Source organism: Ovis aries, chromosome 9 (genome assembly GCF_016772045.2).
Source record: "Ovis aries strain OAR_USU_Benz2616 breed Rambouillet chromosome 9, ARS-UI_Ramb_v3.0, whole genome shotgun sequence".
Classification (NCBI taxonomy): Eukaryota; Metazoa; Chordata; class Mammalia; order Artiodactyla; family Bovidae; genus Ovis; species Ovis aries.
In genome coordinates, this window is record NC_056062.1 from 45,716,293 (window position 1) to 45,738,821 (window position 22,529).

A 22,529-nucleotide genomic window follows, 5' to 3' on the forward strand; every position below is an offset into this window, starting at 1 on the left:
TTCTCTAGTAGTTATGTACGGATGTGAGAGTTGAACTACAAAGAAGGCTAATCACCAAAGAATTGATGCTTTTGAATTGTGGTACTGGAGAAGACTCTTCAGAGTCCCTTGGACAACAAGGAGATGAAACCAGTCAATCTTAAAGGAAATCAATCCTGAATAGTCATTGGAAGGACTGATGCTGAAGCTGAAGCTCCAATACTTTGGCCACCCGATGCAAAAAGCCGACTCATTGGAAAAGACCTTGATGCTGGAAAAGATTGATGCCAAAAGGAGAAGATGACAGCAGGGCATGAGATGGTTGGATGGCATCATCAACCCAATGCACATGAATTTGTGCAAACTCCAGGAGATAGGGAAGGATAGAGGAGCCTGGCATGCTAAGTTCAGGGGTTGGAAAGAGCCAGACATGACTTAGTGACTGAGCAGCAACAACATTAAGGACAAGTGGCAGTCTGAAAAATCTGATCAAACTTGGGAGAGAGAACATTAGCTACCTGCATCAGAGTAGCATAAAATGTATTTTTGAGAATATCTTCTTGCTTTTAGATAGTCTTTTGCCTTTCTGCTCTAAGGAAAGAGTTGACTCATTAGTTATAACATTTCTCTCATTTTGTTTCTGTTGTCAAATCCATAAATGATTTGTACAGAAACTGGGAGCCTGGGGTGGGAGCATCCATACTCACTTTTGTGTTCCCAGTGTGCAGAATATACACAATAATATACACACAATTTCAGTAAGTCTCCTCTCGAAAGCCTGAGATCTTCCACCTGCTCCAGCGAGTTCACGTCGTGTGGCAGCTCCGGTTACGGGAGTGGCCCCTTCCGCATTTCAGCTCCGCGGTCCCTACCAGGCCCTCAGCACCAACTCCCACCTCCAACCACTTCCCACAGTAATTTTTTGAGGTGTTAATATTTTCTAAGAAAATAAGAGCTTCTTATGGAGTTGATTTTCATAAGGAGCCCCAGAAATAATGGTTTTCTCCTATGAGCCTCATCCAGTCACTATATACTTAAGACTTGAGCTGGAATCCATGCTAAGGCCCTTCTGTTATAATTAACTGAACACAATGTCTGAGGTTTCAAACTTGCCTAACCTTCAATTCCCTTTACTGCTCTAGCTTCATTGTTTCTAGAACAACTATCTGTATGTATTCTCCCAGTGGGAGCGCTCTCACATCATTTAGCTCTCTCTTCCCAGAACTGCAAGTGCTGAAAACTGGAAATGATCTTGTCTGGGGCATGTGAATATATGTGCTCATGAGAAATCAAGAGATCTGGGAATAGCCACTCAGGCCATAACTTTAAATCCACAGTGTGCTAAGCAAAACAAGGCTCCATGGTGGGGTGAAGGCTGCATATGCTAACAGAGCCCTTGTTTCCCCGAATTTCTGATTCTCATCCAGGCACACCCACTCCAATCTAATATATTATGTTGTCATAAGAAATGTGCAACATTACAGTCTGGTACATCTCTAAGTGTCTTTAGGGGATCCTTTGTTTCTCTGTCAATTTCTTGGCTTTTTCCTGGAAGTCAGATGGATATAAATACTTAAAACAGAACTCTTTGGGAAATCTCTCCATCACCAGACTTGTGGGAAAGTTCAGGACCAGGTGGTATTAAAGAAATTATGATAATTCCTCTCAGATGCCCTTTAAACAAACCAGCCTCCTGGAATACGAGAGGAATGGGATTTGTGTCCTAGTCCTCTTAAAGCCATGTCTGTAACTCTAGTTCTAGAAAGTCAGAGTGTGTGTGTGTGTGTGTGTGTGTATTTCTGGTACCTCAGTAAACACAAGACCTCTCCTCTTAGGTCCTACCTGCTGTCCTTCAGCGAAACTTGACATATCTGTAGTTTTCCTGTGATTATATAGTTTATTCCCGATAATGTTACTGAACTTGAGTCCATTCACCTGCCCCACACCAAAGTCAATTTACTGACACTGGGTTGTGATGAAGGAAAGGACAGTTTTTATGGAATAGCATCAAGCAAGGAGAGGAGCTTCCCTGGTGGCTCAGATAGCAAAGAATCTGCCTGCAATGAAGGAGGCCCAGGTTCAATTCCTGGGTCAGGAAGCTCCCCTGGAGAAGGAAACGTCCACCCACTCCAGTAGTCTTGCCTGGAGAATTCCATGGACAGAGGAGCTGGGTAGGCTACAGTCCATGGAGTCACGAAGAGTTGGACACAACTGAGTGACTAAATGCTTCCACTTTCAAGCAAGGAGAATGGGCAGCTCATGTTTAAAAACTCAAAGTCAGCAAGGGCTGTCATAGAAGCCTTTTAAAGGCAACATGGCAGTGGGGGTGGGGGGCGCAGCAGGGTGAAGGTTGAAGGGGATGTGGCTTTCTTCTGATTGGTTGGTGGTGAGGTAACAGGGTGATGTTTCAGGGATCTTAATCATCAACCTTCGGGTCCCAACCAGTCTGGGGTCTAGTTCTTTGTGGTCAGCATGTAGTCACCAAACTCCTCACTGGTGGTGGTGGTGGTTGTGGGATGGGGGTGGGTGTATAGTTCCTGCAAAACAATTCAAATCTATGTATCAGATTGTTCTGTGTATCCCTAAGGAGAAATTAGAACTCTTGTTGCTGAACTATTGTCATTATTTTTCTGGTTTAACCACATTTCCTTTGTTTCTGCATACTTTTAAGTCCCTAATTATTAACTACTTGTACCAGGGCTCTTTAGAACTCAAAGACCTAGGAGACTAAAGCATTCTTCTACAAACAGGAAATGGGGGGCGGGGGGTGGCATGAGCACCCTGTAGAGTCTTGCCAGTTTTTTTTAAGGTCTTAAATCATAGTTCTAAAAAATCAATTATGTGGGGATTTAGAAGAAGCTTGTATGTAACATCCATTTGCTACAATGCCAGATTAGAGATTTCTTTTTAGGCAGAAAATTTTAAATATTGCTTGGCTTTTCACCCTCATAGTTACTCCTTTCACCACACCATTAATATTATAAAAAAGTTAATTTGATTTCAAGTAGGAAAATGAAAAGGGTTTTTTGTTTGTTTGTTTTACAAAAACTTAATCATGGACGACTTATTCATTCACCTCTGCACATGAATCAAACTTCTGATCACACAAAGAAGTTCATCTCATCTCCCTTAGTGTCTTATAGGCCTATGTGAGTCCCAAGTTAAAAGAAAAGACAAATTCTACTGCTTGCTTGGTCTGTTACAAATCTACCCAAACAGACTAGAAAAAAAGATCTATCAGTAATCCAAGAACCCTGGAATTTGGAAATTCTCAAATGACTGCAACTGTGAGCTTTCACCAACTCTCGTAGTTTAGCAGTCAACCCTGATTCCACGAGGGAAACATCTGAATATCTGACCCTTCTCTCTTGTACCCTGCAGCCAACAGGTCAGAAAATTCTAATTAACTCTTTAATGTAGCCTTTCCCCTTCCATCCAAGCTACCACCAACTTAGTCCTTGCTTTCCTTCTCCTCTCTGGGCTGTTTCTATGGTCTACCTTTATCAGTGCTGATCCAAGTCATGGAGTAGCCAGTAACTTTGCTTAGATAATAAATACAATGTTACTAAATGCAAGTTCCTATGTCAGACACACAGTGAGGCCAAATAAACTGAGACATTGGGGTTTGGAGTAGAGAAAGGTTTATTGGAGTGCAGAGGAGGAACTCCAAATAACCCCAGACTCCCGGAAGGGTTTCAGCAAAGCATTTTCAGAGGCCAGGTGGGAGGGTGTTGCAGGGTGTGTGATCAGCTCATGTACAGTTCTCTGATTGGTTGATGTTGAGGTTACAGGGCATCATCATTCCTTCAGTTCAGTTCAGTCGCTCAGTCGTGTCTGACTCTTTGTGACCCCATGAACTGCAGCATGCCAGGCCTCCCTGTTTATCACCAACTCCCAGAGTCCACCCAAACCCATCCATTGAGTCAGTGGTGCCATCCAACCATCTCATCCTCTCTCATCCCCTTCTCCTCCTGCCCTCAATCTTTCCCAGCATCAGGGTCTTTTCAAATGAGTCAGCTCTCCGCATCAGGTGGCCAAAGTATCGGAGTTTCAGCTTCAACATCAGTCCTTCCATTGAACACCCAGGACTGATCTCCTTTAGGATGGACTGGCTGGATCTCCTTGCAGTCCAACACCACAGTTCAAAAGCATCAATTCTTCGGTGCTCAGCTTTCTTTATAGTCCAACCCTCACATCATTCCTTAGGTGCCAGTAGATCTGAGGGTTCAAGGAGTTACTTTCTTCCCTGTTGGGGGTGGTTTTAGCATTTGTAAAACAACTCAGAACAGGTACACCCACAATATTATCTAGGTACTTCAGAGAGGGGCTACAGCAGAAAATAAGCGGGAAGGGTCCATCCCAGGTCCATCCCTGCTCGGTTACAAAAAAAAAGACCAACTGGTGTTACCTCTCTAAGAAACACTTAGCAATCTGTTGTCAGTGCCTGTCATGCATGTCAATTTGAGGAGCTTGTATATCTCCAGAGACAAAGCAGAGGCCCTTCGACTGTGTCTCAAAGCCTGGGACACCCTCGTGGAATGTCTGTTCAGCCAAAATTCAGAACTAACACAGGCCCACCTCTTGGGCATCAGGCATAGTAAATTTTCCTCAATAAACTATAATTTCACATGTTATCAAATTAAAGTGAAAGTGTTAGTCACTCAGTCATGTCCGACTCTTTGCGACCCCATGGACTGTAGCCCACTGGGCTCCTCTGTCCATGGAAATTTCCAGGCAAGAATGTAATACTCCAGGGGGGATCTTTCCAACACAGGGACTGAACCCGCATCTCTTGCATTTCCTGCATTGGCAGGCAGATTCTTTACCACTGTGCCACCTAGGAAGCCCATGTACGATAACATTTAACATGTTAATAAACTGGGGTTTTTTCCTGTTCTTCTGTCTTATGTCAATTTGATTATTAGACAAGCCTGAGAAATTAAAAGAGAAGAAGAAAAAAGATTTCCCCTCCAACACAATGTATGTACTTTGAGTGATTTAATGTTATTTCCAAATCATTCAGGTCCTCCCCAGCAACCCCCGTTCTCCTGTTTAAAATGTCTTTAAATGCTGTGAATTGTGTAAGCTTTGTAAAGTGAGCCACGTTGGAACTCCACCTTCTCGGTTTTGTCGCTTCAGCTCAGAAAAACAGTTCAACAAAACAAAACAGCAGATTCTGTCTTGCTTTACAATCACTGGGTTATAAGTCATAGCAACAAACATTCTTTAGTTTATAGCAGAGAAGCTTTTAAATATTCCTATTCTGAACCAGTTCCTCCACAATTGCTTAAGACCAAAGGACAAACTAATTCAAGTCCGTGGATAAACATGATACAGGCAGAATATGGATGTCATAAAAAGCTACAAAGAACTACGGCTTTTGGAAAGAAATCAAATGCCCCAGTTAGAAAAGGAACTGGGGACATTTCCTTCTAAAGATGTTTCATTTCTGTAAGTAACAGGTTAGAGGTTGATGAAGTAAAATTCATATTTTGAGGGAAGATAAGAAGCATTTAAATGAAAACTCATTCTCTGCTTGTTTGGCCCACCTCCCCCTGTCCTGGCGTGCATCCTGCATCTGCTTTATGTGTTAACCAGACCTCCCCAATGGCAGAAATACCGGCTCAACCATAAAGATCCAGTTTTCTTCTTCTAGCCCCAGTCATGTAACTGCTCAGAAGATGACATTACTCACATGTGACCTTATTAATGTTCATAGCTGTATTACTTGTATTCTGCCCGTTTGATAAGATTATTTCTTGTGTGAGATAAAATCCATATTTCATGACAAGACAAGAAAAATTTAAACATAAAAATTTCGCTGCCCTTTGGCACTCTCTCTTCCCCCTACTGTGCACTGTGTGTCTGAATCAAGCACTGGCCAAACCTCCCCCGTGAACAGAAATATCTATTCAACCATAAAACACAACATTCTCCACATCAACAAGACAACTCCTTAAAAGATAACATTCCTTCTTGATCTTATATGGGGCCACGTGAGGCTTAGCTCTGGATTGTGTAAACTGTATAATCCATAGTTTAATGTACAGCCCTCTATCTCCAAAAGCTGACATAATTCTGCCTTGACTTGTAAAGAATGGAGCATTTCTTGGAGTTTTCTGAGATGCTCTTCCTGGGTTATACTCCTCAAATTTCCCTGAATAGAATTTTCCATTTCTTTCTTAGATCTCCTGATTCATTTGTGTTGACACTTGTCTTACCAAATGTGTGACTGAGCCTCTGATAAAAATAGTGATGACTCAGTGACTTGAATGGATTGACCAAGTATGTAGTCTTATAAGAGCAATGATTGCATATGATAGTTTAGCCCTAGACATGGGAAGAAGCAACAAGAGGGACCCATTTCCAGGATGCAGGAGATGCAGGTTTGATCCATGGGAGGGGAAGATCCCCTCATGAAGGAAATGACAACCCACTCCAGTATTCTTGCCTGGAAAATCTCATGGACAGAGGAGCCTGGCATCCTACAGTCCATGGGGTTGCAAGGATCAGATACCACTTAGCAGCTAAACAACAAACCAACTAATAAGGCAGGCAGTCCAGAGTCTTTTGGCTACTATTGGTAAAGCCTAGTCCAGTAAAAGCGCATTGAGTGGCCAGTCGATGAAATCCTCCCCTGGCCTAGGAATGAGCATTTCTAGCACCATGGAACAAACTGGTCACAAATGCCTCTCAAATCTTGGAAGAAATTAAGACCAAAAGGGAGGGGATTATAAAATAATGTTGCCCATCACCGTTTCTACCAGAATCAAGTCATTAACCATGGGCAGTCGCTGACCTACAGCACTGAAGGGATTCAGGATGAAGAGCAGGGTTAGACTTTCTGTGCTCTGGGAAAACCGGCAGAACTGGTTAGGTATTTTCAGGAAAAAAAAAAATTGTATGGACTGGTTTCTCCCATTTTCGCATACATAGAAAAGCCCTAAAACCATTAACTAATATCTGCGCCTTGAGAGTGGTAATAACCTTCTACCAGATGTGTGCCTGACTGCATGTGCCCCTTCACCAAAATCACATACGTGCTTGCCTCTCCTTCTGCCTCTTCGGAACACCTCTGAGCTTTCTGAAAACCTGCTTAGAATCCTCAGATTGTCCTGAATAAAATTTACCATTTCTTTCTTAGACTTGACTATTGATTATTTATTTTTTATGAACAGGGTTCTATGCATATTGTTATGGGCACTTATATTATCTGTTGAAGAAGAAAGTAAAAGCCTAGTCTTTCTCCTGACTTAGAAATACAGACTCTGTTCACAATTATTATTACCTCAACAAAATATTCTTATTTATAAAAATGAATACTTAACATCTTAGGGAAACACTCAACCAATGTAACTGAATGGTTAACTCAAAACTTAGTTAATCATTGTCCTTATTTTCACAGAGAATGCTTGGATCTTTTGATATATAGTAGCATAGACAAGTTCCATTCCTTTTTTGTTGGAAAGGAATTATATATTGTTGACTTTATGTGTTACTTATATGGTGTTCTTACTAGTTACTTCCTTTTACTAAAACAAAATGAGTAAATATATACAGAACTTCAGCCTAAGCATGGCACTGTGATGTCATTTTCTGTTCTTGAATTAACCTTCATGGTATCTGTGAAACTGACTAGCATCAGTTCGAGTGACTGTAAGAGCTCGGCTTGTGGAAAAATCATGCTTGAGAAACAACACAGTTGTTAAAGCATTTGGAAGTAATAGAGAACATTGAAAGTGTTCATGTACTCACTGCTATTATAATTCTTTTTGGGAAAATCTATAGCTTTGGAGTTTATTAAATCATGTACATTAGTAAAGCCTATTTTCAATAGATACTGTTCATTCCTCTATGCCTTCTAATACCTGGTGAGCAGGTGAAAGGACCCTCCTTCCAAGATAGATTGCTAAGTGTTTATAATAATGGGAAAAAGTTAGTAGTCCTCCTATTCATGTGCATAAATAATTAGCCTATTAAAGTTCTCTTTCTATCTCTTCCTCTCTCCCAAAACTGATGAGTTCAAGCAAAATCAATGAGAGATTTTCCTCAGCCTTGGAAGAGGGTAAGGAAGACGTTGCTTTTTTTTTTTTTCAGATGCCTAGGATAGCAAACAGAGAAGGCAATGGCAACCCACTCCAGTACTCTTGCTTGGAAAATCCCATGGATGGAGGAGCCTGATAGGCTGCAGTCCATGGGGTCGCTAAGAGTCAGACACGACTGAGTGACTTCACTTTCACTTTTCACTTTCATGCATTGGAGAAGGAAATGGCAACCCACTCCAGTGTTCTTGTCTAGAGAATCCCAGGGACGGGGGAGCCTGGTGGGCTTCTGTCTACCGGGTCGCACAGAGTTGGACACAACTGAAGTGACTTAGCAGCAGCAGGATAGCAGAGATATTCAGACAACCAACTGATCCTCTAAGCATGGACCAGAGGTCACTTTTCAGTAAAAGGCCTCATGAAATAGATATGCTCATGGATGCTCATTCTTTGTTTTTCTTCTGCCCATACCCATCATTCCTTTTCTTCATCTTCACTCACTTTTTTGGAAGTTCCCTTTCAGATTAGCTTCTTCTCTCAACACATAGGTAATTGTTGCTATAGTCACAGTGATATGTTCTTATTAAGTGAGTAACCAACGTGAACTGTTTGTGGGATTTGGATAGTTAAGGATTTTATTGTCATTCTTATTCCTTATGTATTCTTAGATTTCTGATTGTTGGCTCTGTAATTTTGTTACATGGGGGCTCCAAGTATTTTATTATTAGGTCTTATCTCTGTTCCCTTTTATACTTATTCCCTTGGCAATTGCCTCCAACCTCATATTTTCAACTGATAGGTTATACTTAGCCGCTTCTCAAAAAACTGCAGTGTTAATAGACTGAATTGCTTGCATGCTCAGTTGTGTCTGACTCTTTGCAACCTCGTGGACTATAGCCCGCCAGGCTCCACTGTCCATTGAACTCTCCATCCAATCTCACGTGTTGATTTCTCAGCTCCCATAACCTGAGAATATAACCACCTTGAGAGACAAGGTCTTTAAAAGGATGATTAGGTTAAAATAAGGTTATGAGCATAGGGGTCTAATCCAACAGGACTGGTCCTGATAGGAAGAGAAAGAAACACCAGAGTGTACAGTAAAGAAAAAAGGCCATGTGAGGACACAGAGAGAAGACAGTGACCTGTAATTTTAAGAAAAAGCTCTCAGAAGAATCCAGTGCCATGCTATGGTCTGAATATGTCCCCTCCAAATTCCTATGTGAAATCCTAATCCTGATGATGGTGATATTAGGAGATGGGGCATTTGGGAGGTAATTATGTCATGAAAACAGAACCTTCATGAATGGGATTGGTGCCCTTAAAAAATACACCCCAAGAACTTGCTGCCCCTTGCACCATGTGAGGATAGATGAAGAAGTCAACAGTCTGACACCAAAAGGACTCACCAGAACCCAACTGTGCCTGCACCCCGATCTTAGATTTCCAGCCTCCAGAATGGTGTAGTTACAGAGAAAGCAGCCTGAATGGACTAAGACATCTGCTGACAGCACTTCTCATCTTTAAAACTGTGAAAAAATTAATTAAAAAAAAAATTTTTTTTTCCTTTGTTTAAGCCACACAGTCTGTGGCATTTTGTCATGGCAACTCTAGAAAACTACTACTAATGATAAACCATAACTTCAGTTCATCCATGAACTGTAACTTCAGTTACAGTCACTCAGCCGTGTCCTACTCTTTGCAGTCCCATGAACTGCAGCACGCCAGGCTTCCTTGTCCATCACCAACTCCCAGAGATTACTCAAACTCATGTCCATCAAGTTGGTGATGACATTCAACCATCTCATCCTTTGTCGTCCCCTTCTCCTCCCACCTTCAATCTTTCCCAGCATCAGGGTCTTTCCAATGAGTTGGTTCTTGCATTAGGTGGCCAAAGTATTGGAGTTTCAGCTTTAGCATCAGTCCTTCCAATGAATATTCAGGACTTATTTCCTTTAGAATGGACTGGTTGGATCTCCTTGCAGTCCAAGGGACTCTCAAGAGTCCTCTCCAACACCACAGTTCAAAAGCATCGATCTTCAGTGCTCAGCTTTCTTCGCAGTCCAACTCTCACATCCACACATGACTACTGGAAGAGCCATAGTTTTGACTAGACAGAACTTTGTTGGCAAAGTAATGTCTCTGCTTTTGAATATGCTGCCTAGGTTGGTCATAGCTTTTTTTCTAAGAAGCAATCATCTTTAATTTCATGGCTGCAGTCACCATCTACAGTGATTTTCAGTTCAGTTCAGTTCAGTTCAGTTCAGTCACTCAGTTGTGTCTGACTCTTTGCGACCCCATGAATCGCAGCACGCCAGGCCTCCCTGTCCATCACCATCTCCGGGAGTTCACTCAAACTCACGTCCACTGAGTTGGTGATGCCATCCAGCCATCTCATCCTCTGTCATCCCCTTTTCCTCCTGCTCCCAATCCCTCCCAGCATCAGAGTCTTTTCGAATGAGTCAACTCTTCACATGAGGTGGCCAAAGTACTGGAGTTTCAGCTTTAGCATCAGGCCTTCCAAAGAACACCCAGAGCTGATCTCCTTTAGAATGAACTGGTCAGATCTCCTTGCAGTCCAAGGGACTCTCAAGAGTCTTCTCCAACACCACAGTTCAAACACATCAATTCTTCGACACTCAGCTTTCTTCACAGTCCAACTCTTGCATCCATACATGACCACTGGAAAAACCATAGCCTTGACTAGATGGACCTTTGTTGACAAAGTAATGTCTCTGCTTTTGAATATGCTATCTAGGTTGGTCATAACTTTTCTTCCAAGGAGTAAGCGTCTTTTAATTTCATGGCTGCAATCACCATCTGCAGTGATTTTGGAGCCCCCCAAAATAAAATCTGACAGTGTTTCCACTGTTTCCCCATCTATTTCCCATGAAGTGATGGGACCAGATGCAATGATCTTCATTTTCTGAATGTTTAGGGCCCCCCAAAATAAAGTCTTTCACTGTTTCCATTGTTTCCCCATGAAGTGATGGGACCGGATGCCATGATCTTAGTTTTCTGAATGTTGAGTTTTAAGTCAAATTTTTCACTCTCCTCTTTCACTTTCATAAGAAGTTCTTTAGTTCCTCTTCATTTTCTGCCATAAAAGTGATGTCATCTGCATATCCAAGGTTATTGATATTTTTCCCGGCAATCATTATTCCAGTTTGTGCTTCATCCAGCCCGGCATTTTGCATGATGTACTCTGCATATAAGTTAAAGAAGCAGGGTGACAATAAGCAGCCTTAATGTACTCCTTTCCTGATTTGGAACCAGTCTGATGTTCCATGTCCAGTTCTAACTGTTGCTTCTTGACATGCGTATAGATTTCTCAGGATGCAGGTAAGGTGGTCTGGTATTCCCATCTCTTTAAAAATTTTCCACAGTTTATATTTCTAGAAATCTTCTGAATATATTCAACACCTCTAAATTTCATTCCTAGTGATTTCTGCATTTTTGGTATGATCTTTGTCATTCTCTTCATTCCAATTAGGCTTTAAATTCCTGAGCACCTCTTCTGCCTGGTATCCTGAAATGCCATTCTGATACTGAGCACCTGGTTTAACCTGTGTCCAACTCCACAGACATGGTCCCCAACAGGACTATCCTCACTTCAAACACCAGCCCCACTTTAGGGTCTCCAGGTCACCCACAGTTCTGTCCAACTGGATACAATTCAGGGGTTCTTAGGATCACCCACCCAGTTTTAATAATTTGCTAGAATGACTCAGAGAACTTGGGGAATTATTATGATTACAGTTTTATTATGAATGATACAAACCAGAGCTAGCCTATTGAAGAGGCACATTGGGTAAGGTCTAGAAGGGTTCCAAATACATACCTTCTGTGCCCTCCCTTTCTATGAATTAATACTCATCATATTCCCACAATGGCTTCACTAGTCAGAAAGCCCCAGGGAGCTTCAGCATCCAGGATTTTTATTGGGATTTCACTCTACAAACATGATTGATTAAATCATTAGCCATATGATTGAACTCAATCTCTTATCTCAGTTTCCTATTCACGTGACTGTTCTTTCTGGTAATGAGCCCAAATCCTGAGTCACCTCGTCTCTTAGCGTAAATTCAGAGTGATCCCATAGGCTCCTGAATAGCAAGATACTATCACTTGGGAAATTCCAAAGATTCAGTCTCACTTCCAGGAGCCAGGGATAAATGCCAGTCAAATTCTTTATTTTACAACAGCAACCTTTGAGTTTATCCTTATTTTGTGAAAGAATACTCAGTGAGTTTCTATATTGAATGTGCTATGGCTGTGCTAAGTTGCTTCAGTTGTGTTGCGTCTCAGCACTATGGACCATATCCTGCCAGGCTTCTCTGACCATGGGATTCTCCAGGCAAGAATGCGGGAGAGGGTTGCCATTCCCTCCTCCAGGGGATCTTTCGACTCATGGATTGAACCCTTATCTCCTGCCTCTCCGGCATACGCAGGTGGGTTCCTTATCACTAGCACCACCTGGGAAACCTCTATATTGAACAGTTCTTAGATAATCTGATAATTCTTAGACAATGTTTCTTATTTCCAAGCTAGTTCAAATTTTATTATGCCTTGCTTAGACTATTGCAATAACTTCCAAAATAATTATTTAACTTTCATTTGTCTCTGGCCCTATTCTAAATACCACAGTCAAATTAATATTCAAGGCAAAATTTTAATTGTTTTGCTACATTTCCAAAACCCCTCTGCTTTTTAAAAATAAGTCTTGCTTTTTCAATCAAAGCTCTTGCCCATTTGACCGTCCCACACAGCTCCAGGCTTAACTGGAAAATGAATTGCTACCTAATTTTTACAGACATACTACAGGAAACATTGAAGAGTGTTTACTATTGTGACTTTAGAATCAGATAGATCTTGATTCAACAAGAAAGACTGAACTTATTTACTGGCTATTTCACCTCACTCAAATGACTTAACCTCTCTGTGCCTTGGCTCTATTTTATTAAAGGATATAATGCTTACTTCACAGGACCACTTCAGAGATTAAATGATATAGTGTATTTATTAGAATGTCTGGCACTTAGAAAAATGTGAACCACTGGCAGCTACTTTTATTTTTATTTTGTTCTTCTAGAATGCCTTTTCTCCATCCCCCATAGGGGAGTTCCTACCCATCTTGCCAGAGTCAGTTCAAAGATTTCCTCCTTTCTGAAGTTCTTCCTAATTTTCCCCCCACCCCCCAACCAGACATGAGTTCTTTCTTTAAAATAACATAGCATTCTCAGTTCTTAGGTAATTTTTGGGATGCTTTGCTTATGATGTCAATGTTATAATGTCCTTATTCTGCCCTCTCACAATGTTGGGTTATATGACCATTGAAAACAAAGGTTTTTCAATGCATCTTAAATTTCCCATGGCACTCTGCACAATCCTCACACAGTCTTGTGTCAGACATTTTGCAGCTCCATGGATTGTAGCCTGCCAGGCTCCTCTGTCCATGGAATTCTGCAGGCAAGAATACTAGAGTGGGATGCCATTCCCTTCTCCAGGGGATCTTCCTGACCCAGGGATCAAACTGGGATCTCCTGCATTGCAGGCAGATTCTTTACCGGCTGAGCCACCAGTGAAACCCTGTGGATTGAGGTCTTTGTTGGATTGAGTCATCTGTAACTCAAAATTTGTGAAATACTTTTTTATATGAATATATTAACAAATATTAGAACTAAAAATTGTAGGAGTAGCTTATTCTCTTATGGTAACAACTATGTTTTCTTTCCTTCCCCCCCCCCCTTAATAGTATTGTTAATGTCATAATTTTTCTATGAATCTTTTTCTTTCAATGTATACATACCCGTAAACAGAAAAGCTATTTCTTTTTTAATATCTACTACATATATGGCTTTATTTCTAATTTTCAGTTTTTTAAAATTGGGAGGATAGCATGCACCCTTACAGATGCAAAAATAAGATTTTGAAAAGTTAAGTAAACTTCCCTAGGTTGCTTAATAAGTGAGTCACAGAGCCAGATCTCAAATGCAGGTCCGTCTGACCTTAAAACCCATCCCATTTCCAACATTCGTTATACTGCCTCTTGGCAAGATTCCTGCATACTTTTGTACAACACATGTAAAGGAAACAACCTCTAGGCTAAAGGCTGAGTTAAACCACTGAAAACAAACCAGTCAGGGGAGTGAGTGACAAAATAAAAACAGAAATGTGGTTATGCTTCCCAGGGCTCACAGTGATATTGTGTGGACATGAAGTGATTAAATACCTGCACCCTATAAGAAAGGCTGAATTCGCTCCAGGAACACAGGGCTCATGTCTTGGGCATAGCCTTGGCTGAGAGCCAAGCTGCAGGAACGTTAACACAATGGAGATATTGATTGAAAATCATCTCTGAGCTGGAAGCACTACGTTTAGTTAGAACACGTAGGAAGGAGACTGACTTTCTTAGGATGGTTATTTGGTAAAGGCTTCCCAGGTGGCGCAACGGTAAAGAATCTGCCTGCCAAAGCAGGAGATGCAAGAGATGTGAGTTCGATCCCTGGATTGGGAAACTCCCTGGAATTGGAAATGGCAACCTACTCCAGTGTTCTTACCTGTAAAATGCAGGGACAGAGGAGCCCAGAGAGCTACAGTCCATTGGAGTCACAAGGATTCAGACATGACTGAGCAACTGAGCACAATTTGGTAGATGTGATTAATATTGATGACATTTTAAGCATGGTAGCTGAAGCTTGTGAATTGCTGGGCCATTTTTGGCAGCAATGTTTGTCTCTCTGGTTTCAATATATTGAGTCTGTATTCCAGAACATTGAAAATACTGTTTGAGCAGTGTTAGAACTCCAATGGGATATGGCAGGTCTACTTCACAATCAAGTCAGTGGGAATCTTTATTTATGGTTATACATGCATGAATGAATGAGCAATGTTAAGTTAAGCAATGTTAAGATGCACTTGTGATCAGCACATTCAGACAGTGGAAGATAACCCTTGTCTATAAATGTTATGCACTCCAGGCAGGCTCAATTGCTTAAGTGTATATAAAAGTCCACCCCAGGAACTGCCCATTTGAGACTTCCTAAACAACTGAGGCTTCCCAGATGGTGAAGTGGTAAAGAATCTGCCTGCCATTGCAAGAGATGCAGAGACGTGGGTTCAATCCCTGGGTCAGGAAGATCCCCAGAGGAGGAAATGGCAACCCATTTCAGTATCTTGCCTGGAGAATCCCATGGACAGAAGAGCCTGGCAGGCTACATCAGTCCATAGGGTCCCAAAGAGTCAGACACAAGTGAGCACGCAGGCAAGCAACTGAAACTAAACTGAGAGAGCAACTGTCACCCCATAGACATTTAGGCTCTCCCTGACCCAGAAAATAAAACTCACATCCAATTCTGGTGGTCCTAATTCTAATCCAAGAAAACCCAATGGCATTTTCTCCTGGGGTCACATGAGATGTGAAGAGGTTCTCATGCAAAAGACAAACCCATTAGAAACTGCCTCTTTCACTTAACTCAAAATGAAAAGTTTGCATAGTTAGACAAGTAGTGCAGACTCCACCTCTTGACAAGATGTCAAGCTGTCCAGTGACTGTGTACTCAACTAATTCTTCCTAGTGAGCAAACAAAATGTGTTTATATAAGGCACTAGGCAGATGAAGCTAAAACATACCATTCTTATTTCACTTCACAAATATTATCTTTGTCTCACAACGTTTTCTCGCAACATTATTATATACTAACACTTCTTTAAGGAGACAATATAAATTGATGTCTTAAAAGTACTCTGTAAGAACTGAGTCATTTTATGCTACTCTTAGACCACTCAACTTATTCTTTTCTCTGTTGTACAGGCGTTTATTCTGTCTAAATTCCTTCTGAAAACCCTTGATTAACTCTTTATTGACTGTGGGAAAATCTCCTTCCCTTTTAAAGTATATTTGTTTTGGTTGAGACATAAATTCTTATTGGATTTCCAGTTCTGACAATGCGATATAGAGATGGTTCTCATTGGACTATCTCTGAAAGATTACTCCTAACATCAAAAAATGTACACATACAACATAGGCAAAATTAAATACTTTTGTAGAGAGTTGGGGAAATAGCATAAATAAAACTGATTCCTTGCTCAAGAGACAAGCGTCAATCCTTTGTTTTAAAAGCTGATAAATCTGGTAATTAAAGTGTCTTTTCAATATCATGAAGCTAACTACTATGAGAACCAAAAACTAATACAATCAACTATTACATGGTGGTGGCAAGAAGAAAGGAAAGGAAGGAAAACAGAAATGAAGCAGGAGAGGCTTATTTCTTATGGCCTCATAGTGGATAGTCAGTTGATATCTATCAAAATAAATAAAAAGTTAAATATGTTATATTAAATAATAGCTACAGAAATAACTGCTCAGTGTTACTTAGTGTTTTCGGTTCTGAATTCCCTTTAGGGTACATAGTTCATTAGCGACTACAGCAGCAAAGACTAATAATTTAATCCTTGTAAAACCAAACAACAAGCAATATTCTTTGTCTTATATACATATACATACACAGAATGGGAAGACCTCTAAACATACAACTTAAAAAAACAGAAGGCACAATATCAATAAATTTGGTCTTAACATAAAAAATAAGAACATGTGCAATCAGTTCAGAAAAAAATCTGCTACACATATAATAGAAATCACTTTTCATTTTATAAAAATGCTCCATAAATCCACATCTTATTTATTTCTCTATTTTTTTAGCCATGCTACACAGCTTACAGGATCTTAGTTCCCTGATCAGGGATTGAACACCCACCCTTGGCAGTGAAAGTGCCAAGTACTAACCACTGGACCACCAGGGAACTCCCATACAAACCCATATTTTAAAATCTAACAACTGAATCAAGAAAAATGGTAAAGAACAAGAGAAGATAATGGGAGATGAGTTGACAAAATTTACTATATAGTAAATAGCGAATTATTGTGTAGAGTAAATGACATGGTATCATGAATATTATATAATTGATATTACTAGTTGAGAAGGGACCAGTGGGATAGTAGGGCAGAGAGAAAAAGAAGGAGCAGCCGGAGCTGAGGCTGGGAGTGGGTAAGGGTGCCCACGGGTGCCTTACAGGGGCTTTGGGAATCATTTATTTGAGGGGAGGAGGCTTAACCCCGTGGAAGGAATGATAGATTTTGATATCTAGCTCTGGCTGTGAAGTTTAAAAGTAATGATAGGGAACCAAATGGAGAAACAAAAAATACAAATGATTCTAAAAGTCAAATTAAGAGAGATACAAATTTAAGCAATAGTAATAGCAACAGTTAGAACTGGACATGGAACAACAGACTGGTTCCAAATAGGAAAAGGAGTACGTCAAGTGTATATTGTCACCCTGCTTATTTAACTTCTATGCAGAGTACATCATGAGAGATGCTGGGCTGGAAGAAACACAAGCTGGAATCAAGATTGCCGGGAGGAATATCAATAACCTCAGATATGCAGATGACACCACCCTTATGGCAGAAAGTGAAGAGGAACTCAAAAGCGTCTTGATGAAAGTGAAAGAGGAGAGTGAAAAAGTTGGCTTAAAGCTCAACATTCAGAAAATGAAGACCATGGCTTTCAGTCCCATCACGTCATGGGAAATAGATGGGGGAAACAGTGGAAACAGTGTCAAACTTTATTTTTTTGGGCTCCAAAATCACTTCAGATGGTGACTGTAGTCATGAAATTAAAAGATGCTTACTCCTTGGGAGAAAAGTTATGACCAACTTAGATAGCGTATTCAAAAGCAGAGATATTACTTTGCCGACTAAGGTCCGTCTAGTCAAGACTATGGTTTTTCCTGTGGTCATGTATGGATGTGAGAATTGGACTGTGAAGAAGGCTGAGCACTGAAGAATTGATGTGTTTGAACTGTGGTGTTGGAGAAGACTCTTGAGAGTCCCTTGGACTGCAAGGAGATCCAACCAGTCCATTCTGAAGGAGATCAGCCCTGGGATTTCTTTGGAAGGACTGATGCTAAAGCTGAAACTCCAGTACTTTGGCCACCTCATGAGAAGAGTTGACTCATTGGAAAAGACTCTGATGCTGGGAGGGATTGGGAGCAGAAGGAGAAGGGGACGACTGAGGATGAGATGGCTGGATGGCATCACCATCTCGATGGATGTGAGTTTGAGTGAACACCAGGAGTTGGTGATGGACAGGGAGGCCTGGCATGCTGCGATTCATGGGGTCGCAAAGAGTCAGACAAAACTGAGTGACTGAAATGAACTGAACTGAACTGAATAAACCATTGTCCTTCATCAGACTGGCAAAGATAAAAGAACAAAACAAACAAAAATGATGAACGACTATGGCCAAGGGGTAGAGAAACAGACACTCTATTATTTTTCTGTTGCAAGTTAAATTGGTTGATAGCAACTAACAAAATAAAAAATGCACCAATATTTTGATCTTACTATTCCATTTCTATCATATCCTATTGATTTAACAGGACATTTCTTAATGGTGTGTATATATAGTTATACATGGGCTTCCCAGGTGGCGCTAGTGGTAAAGAACCCACCTGTCAATGCAGGATATGCAGGATGCTTGAGTTCAATCCCTGGGTCTGGAAGATCCCTTGGAGGAGGACATGGCAACCCACTCCAGTTTTCTTGGTGGAGAATCCCCATGGACGGAGGAGCCTGGAGGGCTACAGTCCATCAGGTTGCAAAGAGTTGGACACGACTAAACTGACTTAACACACACGCATGCATAATAATATACACATGTACACAAACAAGGATATTAACTGTGTCAGAAAATGTTGGAGTTATTCACAAAGTCTGTGAGTTATGAGATTGGTAAAGCAAGTTACAAAAATGCATACAATGGAATATTTTATTTTAAGAAATTATCATTACTAACATATTTGAACTTCTTTTCACAAGTTTTGTTGTGTGTGTGTGTGTGTGTGTGTGTGTGTGCATCTTATTTCCACCTTTTTCCTTTGCTTCTCTTTATCCTCTTTTCCTTTGCTCTATTTAGTTAATTTAGTTTACTTTTATTGCTCTCCACCCCACCCCTCCATGAGCTTGGAAACTGTTCGTTCTATTCTGTCCTTTAAGTGTCTTTCCTTAAAATCTCCATTAGTCCAAAATGGTCTCTAACTCTTCTCCAACTTGCAAGTGTTTAAGAACACATGACACTAATCATCACCTCTTTCCCTTCTTCCTTTTACTCTGTTGCACTTATAAACATACTTACAATATAAATCAGATTGTTCTTACCACCAGATTTTGGGGTGCTAATTCTCCTTTGCTCTCCATATGCAGATTTACATCTTGGTTTCTCCTATGGTTGTGGATGTAAGGCTGTGAGCTACTTCAGGGGCTTTTCATGTGCTCTGTTCATGTTTATATTCTCAGAAGATAGTTCTGCTTTGGATTCTGCCAGTATCTCTGGGTTTCACTCATCTCAGAGTGTTTGGCCTTAGGGTACTAGCTCCCCAAAAGGGCTAAATATGTATGAGCCCCTCTATCCCATATGGAACAGGCTGGTATTCAGTTTCAGTTTCAGTGAAGTGAAGTAAAAGTCACTCAGTTGGGTCCGACCCCAGGCCAGAATACTGGAGTGGGTCCATTCTCCAGGGGACCTTCCCAACCCAGGGATCGAACCCAGGTCTCCTGCATTGCAAGCAGATTCTTTACCAGCTGAGCCACAAGGAAAGCCCAAGAATACTGGAGTGGGTAGCCTATCCCTTCTCTAGCGGATCTTCCGAATCCAGGAATCGAACCCAGGAATATCCTGCATTGCAGGTGGATTCTCTACCAGCTGAGCTATGAGGGACATCCAGTTTCAGGCTTGTCCCTTTTTCTTTTGTCACCAGTAGTTCCAGGTAAATGGCAATGCTCCCTGGCTGTTGTACTGGGATGATGGATTTTTTTCTAGTTCCTTTTGAAACAACAGCAAAGATATCTTTTGCGGCCCTGTATGGACCTAACAGAAGCAGAAGATATTAAGAAGAGGGGGCAAAAATACACAGAAGAACTGTACAAAAAAGATCTTCACGACCAAGATAATCACAATGGTGTGATCACTCACCTGGAGCCAGACATCCTGGAATGTGAAGTTAAGTGGGCCTTAGAAAGCATCACTATGAACAAAGCTAGTGGAGGTGATGGAATTCCAGTTGAGCTATTTCAAATCCTGAAAGATGATGCTGTGAAAGTGCTGCACGCTATATGCCAGCAAATTTGGAAAACTCAGCAGTGGCCACAGGACTGGAAAAGGTCAGTTTTCATTCCAATCCCAAAGTAAGGCAATGTCAAAGAATGCTCAAACTACTGCACAATTGCACTCATCTCACACACTAGTAAAGTAATGCTCAAAATTCTGCAAGCCAGGCTTCAGCAATACGTGAACCGTGAACTTCCAGATGTTCAAGCTAGTTTTAGAAAAGGTAGAGGAACCAGACATCAAATTGCCAACATCTGCTGGATCATGGAAAAAGGAAGAGAGACCAGAAAAACATCTATTTCTGCTTTATTGACTATGCCAAAGCCTTTGACTGTGTGGATCACAATAAACTGTGGAAAATTCTGAATGAGATGGGAATACCAGACCACCTGACCTGCCTCTTGAGAAACCTGTATGCAGGTCAGGAAGCAACAGTTAGAACTGGACATGGAACAACAGACTGTTTCCAAATAGGAAAAGGAGTACGTCAAGGCTGTATATTGTCACCCTGCTTATTTAACTTCTATGCAGAGTACATCATGAGAAATGCTGGGCTGGAAGGACAATCTGGAATCAAGATTTCTGGGAAAAATATCAATAACCTCAGATATGCAGATGACACCACCCTTATGGCAGAAAGCGAAGAGGAACTAAAAAGCCTCTTGATGAAAGTGAAAGAGGAGAGTGAAACAGTTGGTTTAAAGCTCAACATTCAGAAAACGAAGACCATGGCTTTCAGTCCCATCACGTCATGGGAAGTAGATGGGGAAACAGTGTCAAAGTTTATTTTTTGGGGCTCCAAAATCACTGCAGATGGTGACTGCAGCCATGAAATTAAAAAACGCTTACTCCCTGGAAGGAAAATTATGACCAACCTAGATAGCCTATTCAAAAGCAGAGACATTACTTTGCCAACAAAGGTCCGTCTAGTCAAGGTTATGGTTTTTCCAGTAGTCATGTATGGATGTAAGAGTTGGACTGTGAAGAAAGCTGAGCATCAAAGAATAGATGCTTTTGAAGTGTGGTGTTGGAGAAGACTCTTGCGAGTCCCTTGGACTGCAAGGAGATCCAACCAGTCCATTCTAAAGGAGATCAGGCCTGGGTGTTCATTGGAAGGAATGATGCTAAAGCTGAAACTCCAATACTTTGGCCACCTCATGCGAAGAGTTGACTCATTGGAAAAGACTCTGATGCTGGGAGGGATTGAGGGCAGGAGGAGAAGGGGACGACAGAGGATGAGATGGCTGGATGGCATCACTGCCTCGATGGACATGAGTCTGAGTGAACTCCGGGAGTTGGTGATGGACAGGGAGGCCTGGCGTGCTGCGATTCATGGGGTTGCAAAGAGTCAAACATGACTGAGCAACTGAACTAAACTGAACTGAACTATATGCAAAGTTCTCTGCATCCATTCTCTCTCCAAGACTGGTCTCTGTCTTGATAAATCACAGACTCCAGGCTGTAATGGGTAATTCCTTCCTAAGTCACTCTAGACTCTATCGGAATCTCACAAGCATACACACATACACCCTGTAAAAGAACAGTAGTCCTTTGTCTTGGCTTCTTAGAAACCTCAAGTGCTGACATTTTGTCAAAAATTCCTTTTGCAGTTATAACATGCCGTGCCTTCCTCCAGGTTATCTTCCCAACCAAAAATCGAACTCGCTCCTCTCAAGTCTCCTGCATTGGGTTCTTTACCACTAGCGTCACTGGGGAAGGCAATATCGTGTCAACTGCTCTATTATTTTTCCCAACTTTGGGGCATATGTTGTGTTTGTTTTGGCTCCAAAATCACTGCAGATGGTGACTGCAGCCATAAAATTAAAAGACGCTTACTCCTTGGAAGAAAAGTTATGACCAACCTAGATAGCATATTCAAAAGCAGACATTACTTTGCCAACAAAGGTCCATCTAGTCAAGGCTATGGTTTTTCCAATAGTCATGTATGGCTGTGAGAGTTGGACTATAAACAAAGCTGAGTGCCGAAGAATTGATGCTTTTGAACTGTGGTGTTGGAGAAGACTCTTGAGAGTCCCCTGGACTGCAAGGAGATCCAGCCAGTCTATTCTAAAGGAGATCAGTCCTGGGTGTTCTTTGGAAGGACTGATGCTGAAGCTGAAACTCCAATACTTTGGCCACCTGATGAGAAGAGCTGACTCATTTGAAAAGACCCTGATGCTGGGAAAGATTGAGGGCAGGAGGAGAAGGGGACGACAGAGTATGAGATGGTTGGATGTCATCACTGACTTGATGAACATGAGTTTGGGTAAACTCTGTGAGTTCGTGATGGATAGGGAGGCCTGGCATGCTGCAATCCATGGGGTCACATAGAGTTGGACAT

At 41.3% G+C, this 22,529-nt stretch overlaps 1 long non-coding RNA gene across 1 annotated transcript; it reads left to right on the plus strand.

The window, feature by feature from the left end:
* Positions 1–12,188: 12,188 nt before the first annotated feature.
* Positions 12,189–21,858, plus strand: LOC132657214 (uncharacterized). Its single transcript, XR_009595057.1, has 2 exons — positions 12,189–12,469; positions 17,381–21,858. It is a non-coding gene; the product is annotated as an uncharacterized LOC132657214 (long non-coding RNA).
* The last annotated feature ends 671 nt before the right edge of the window (positions 21,859–22,529 follow it).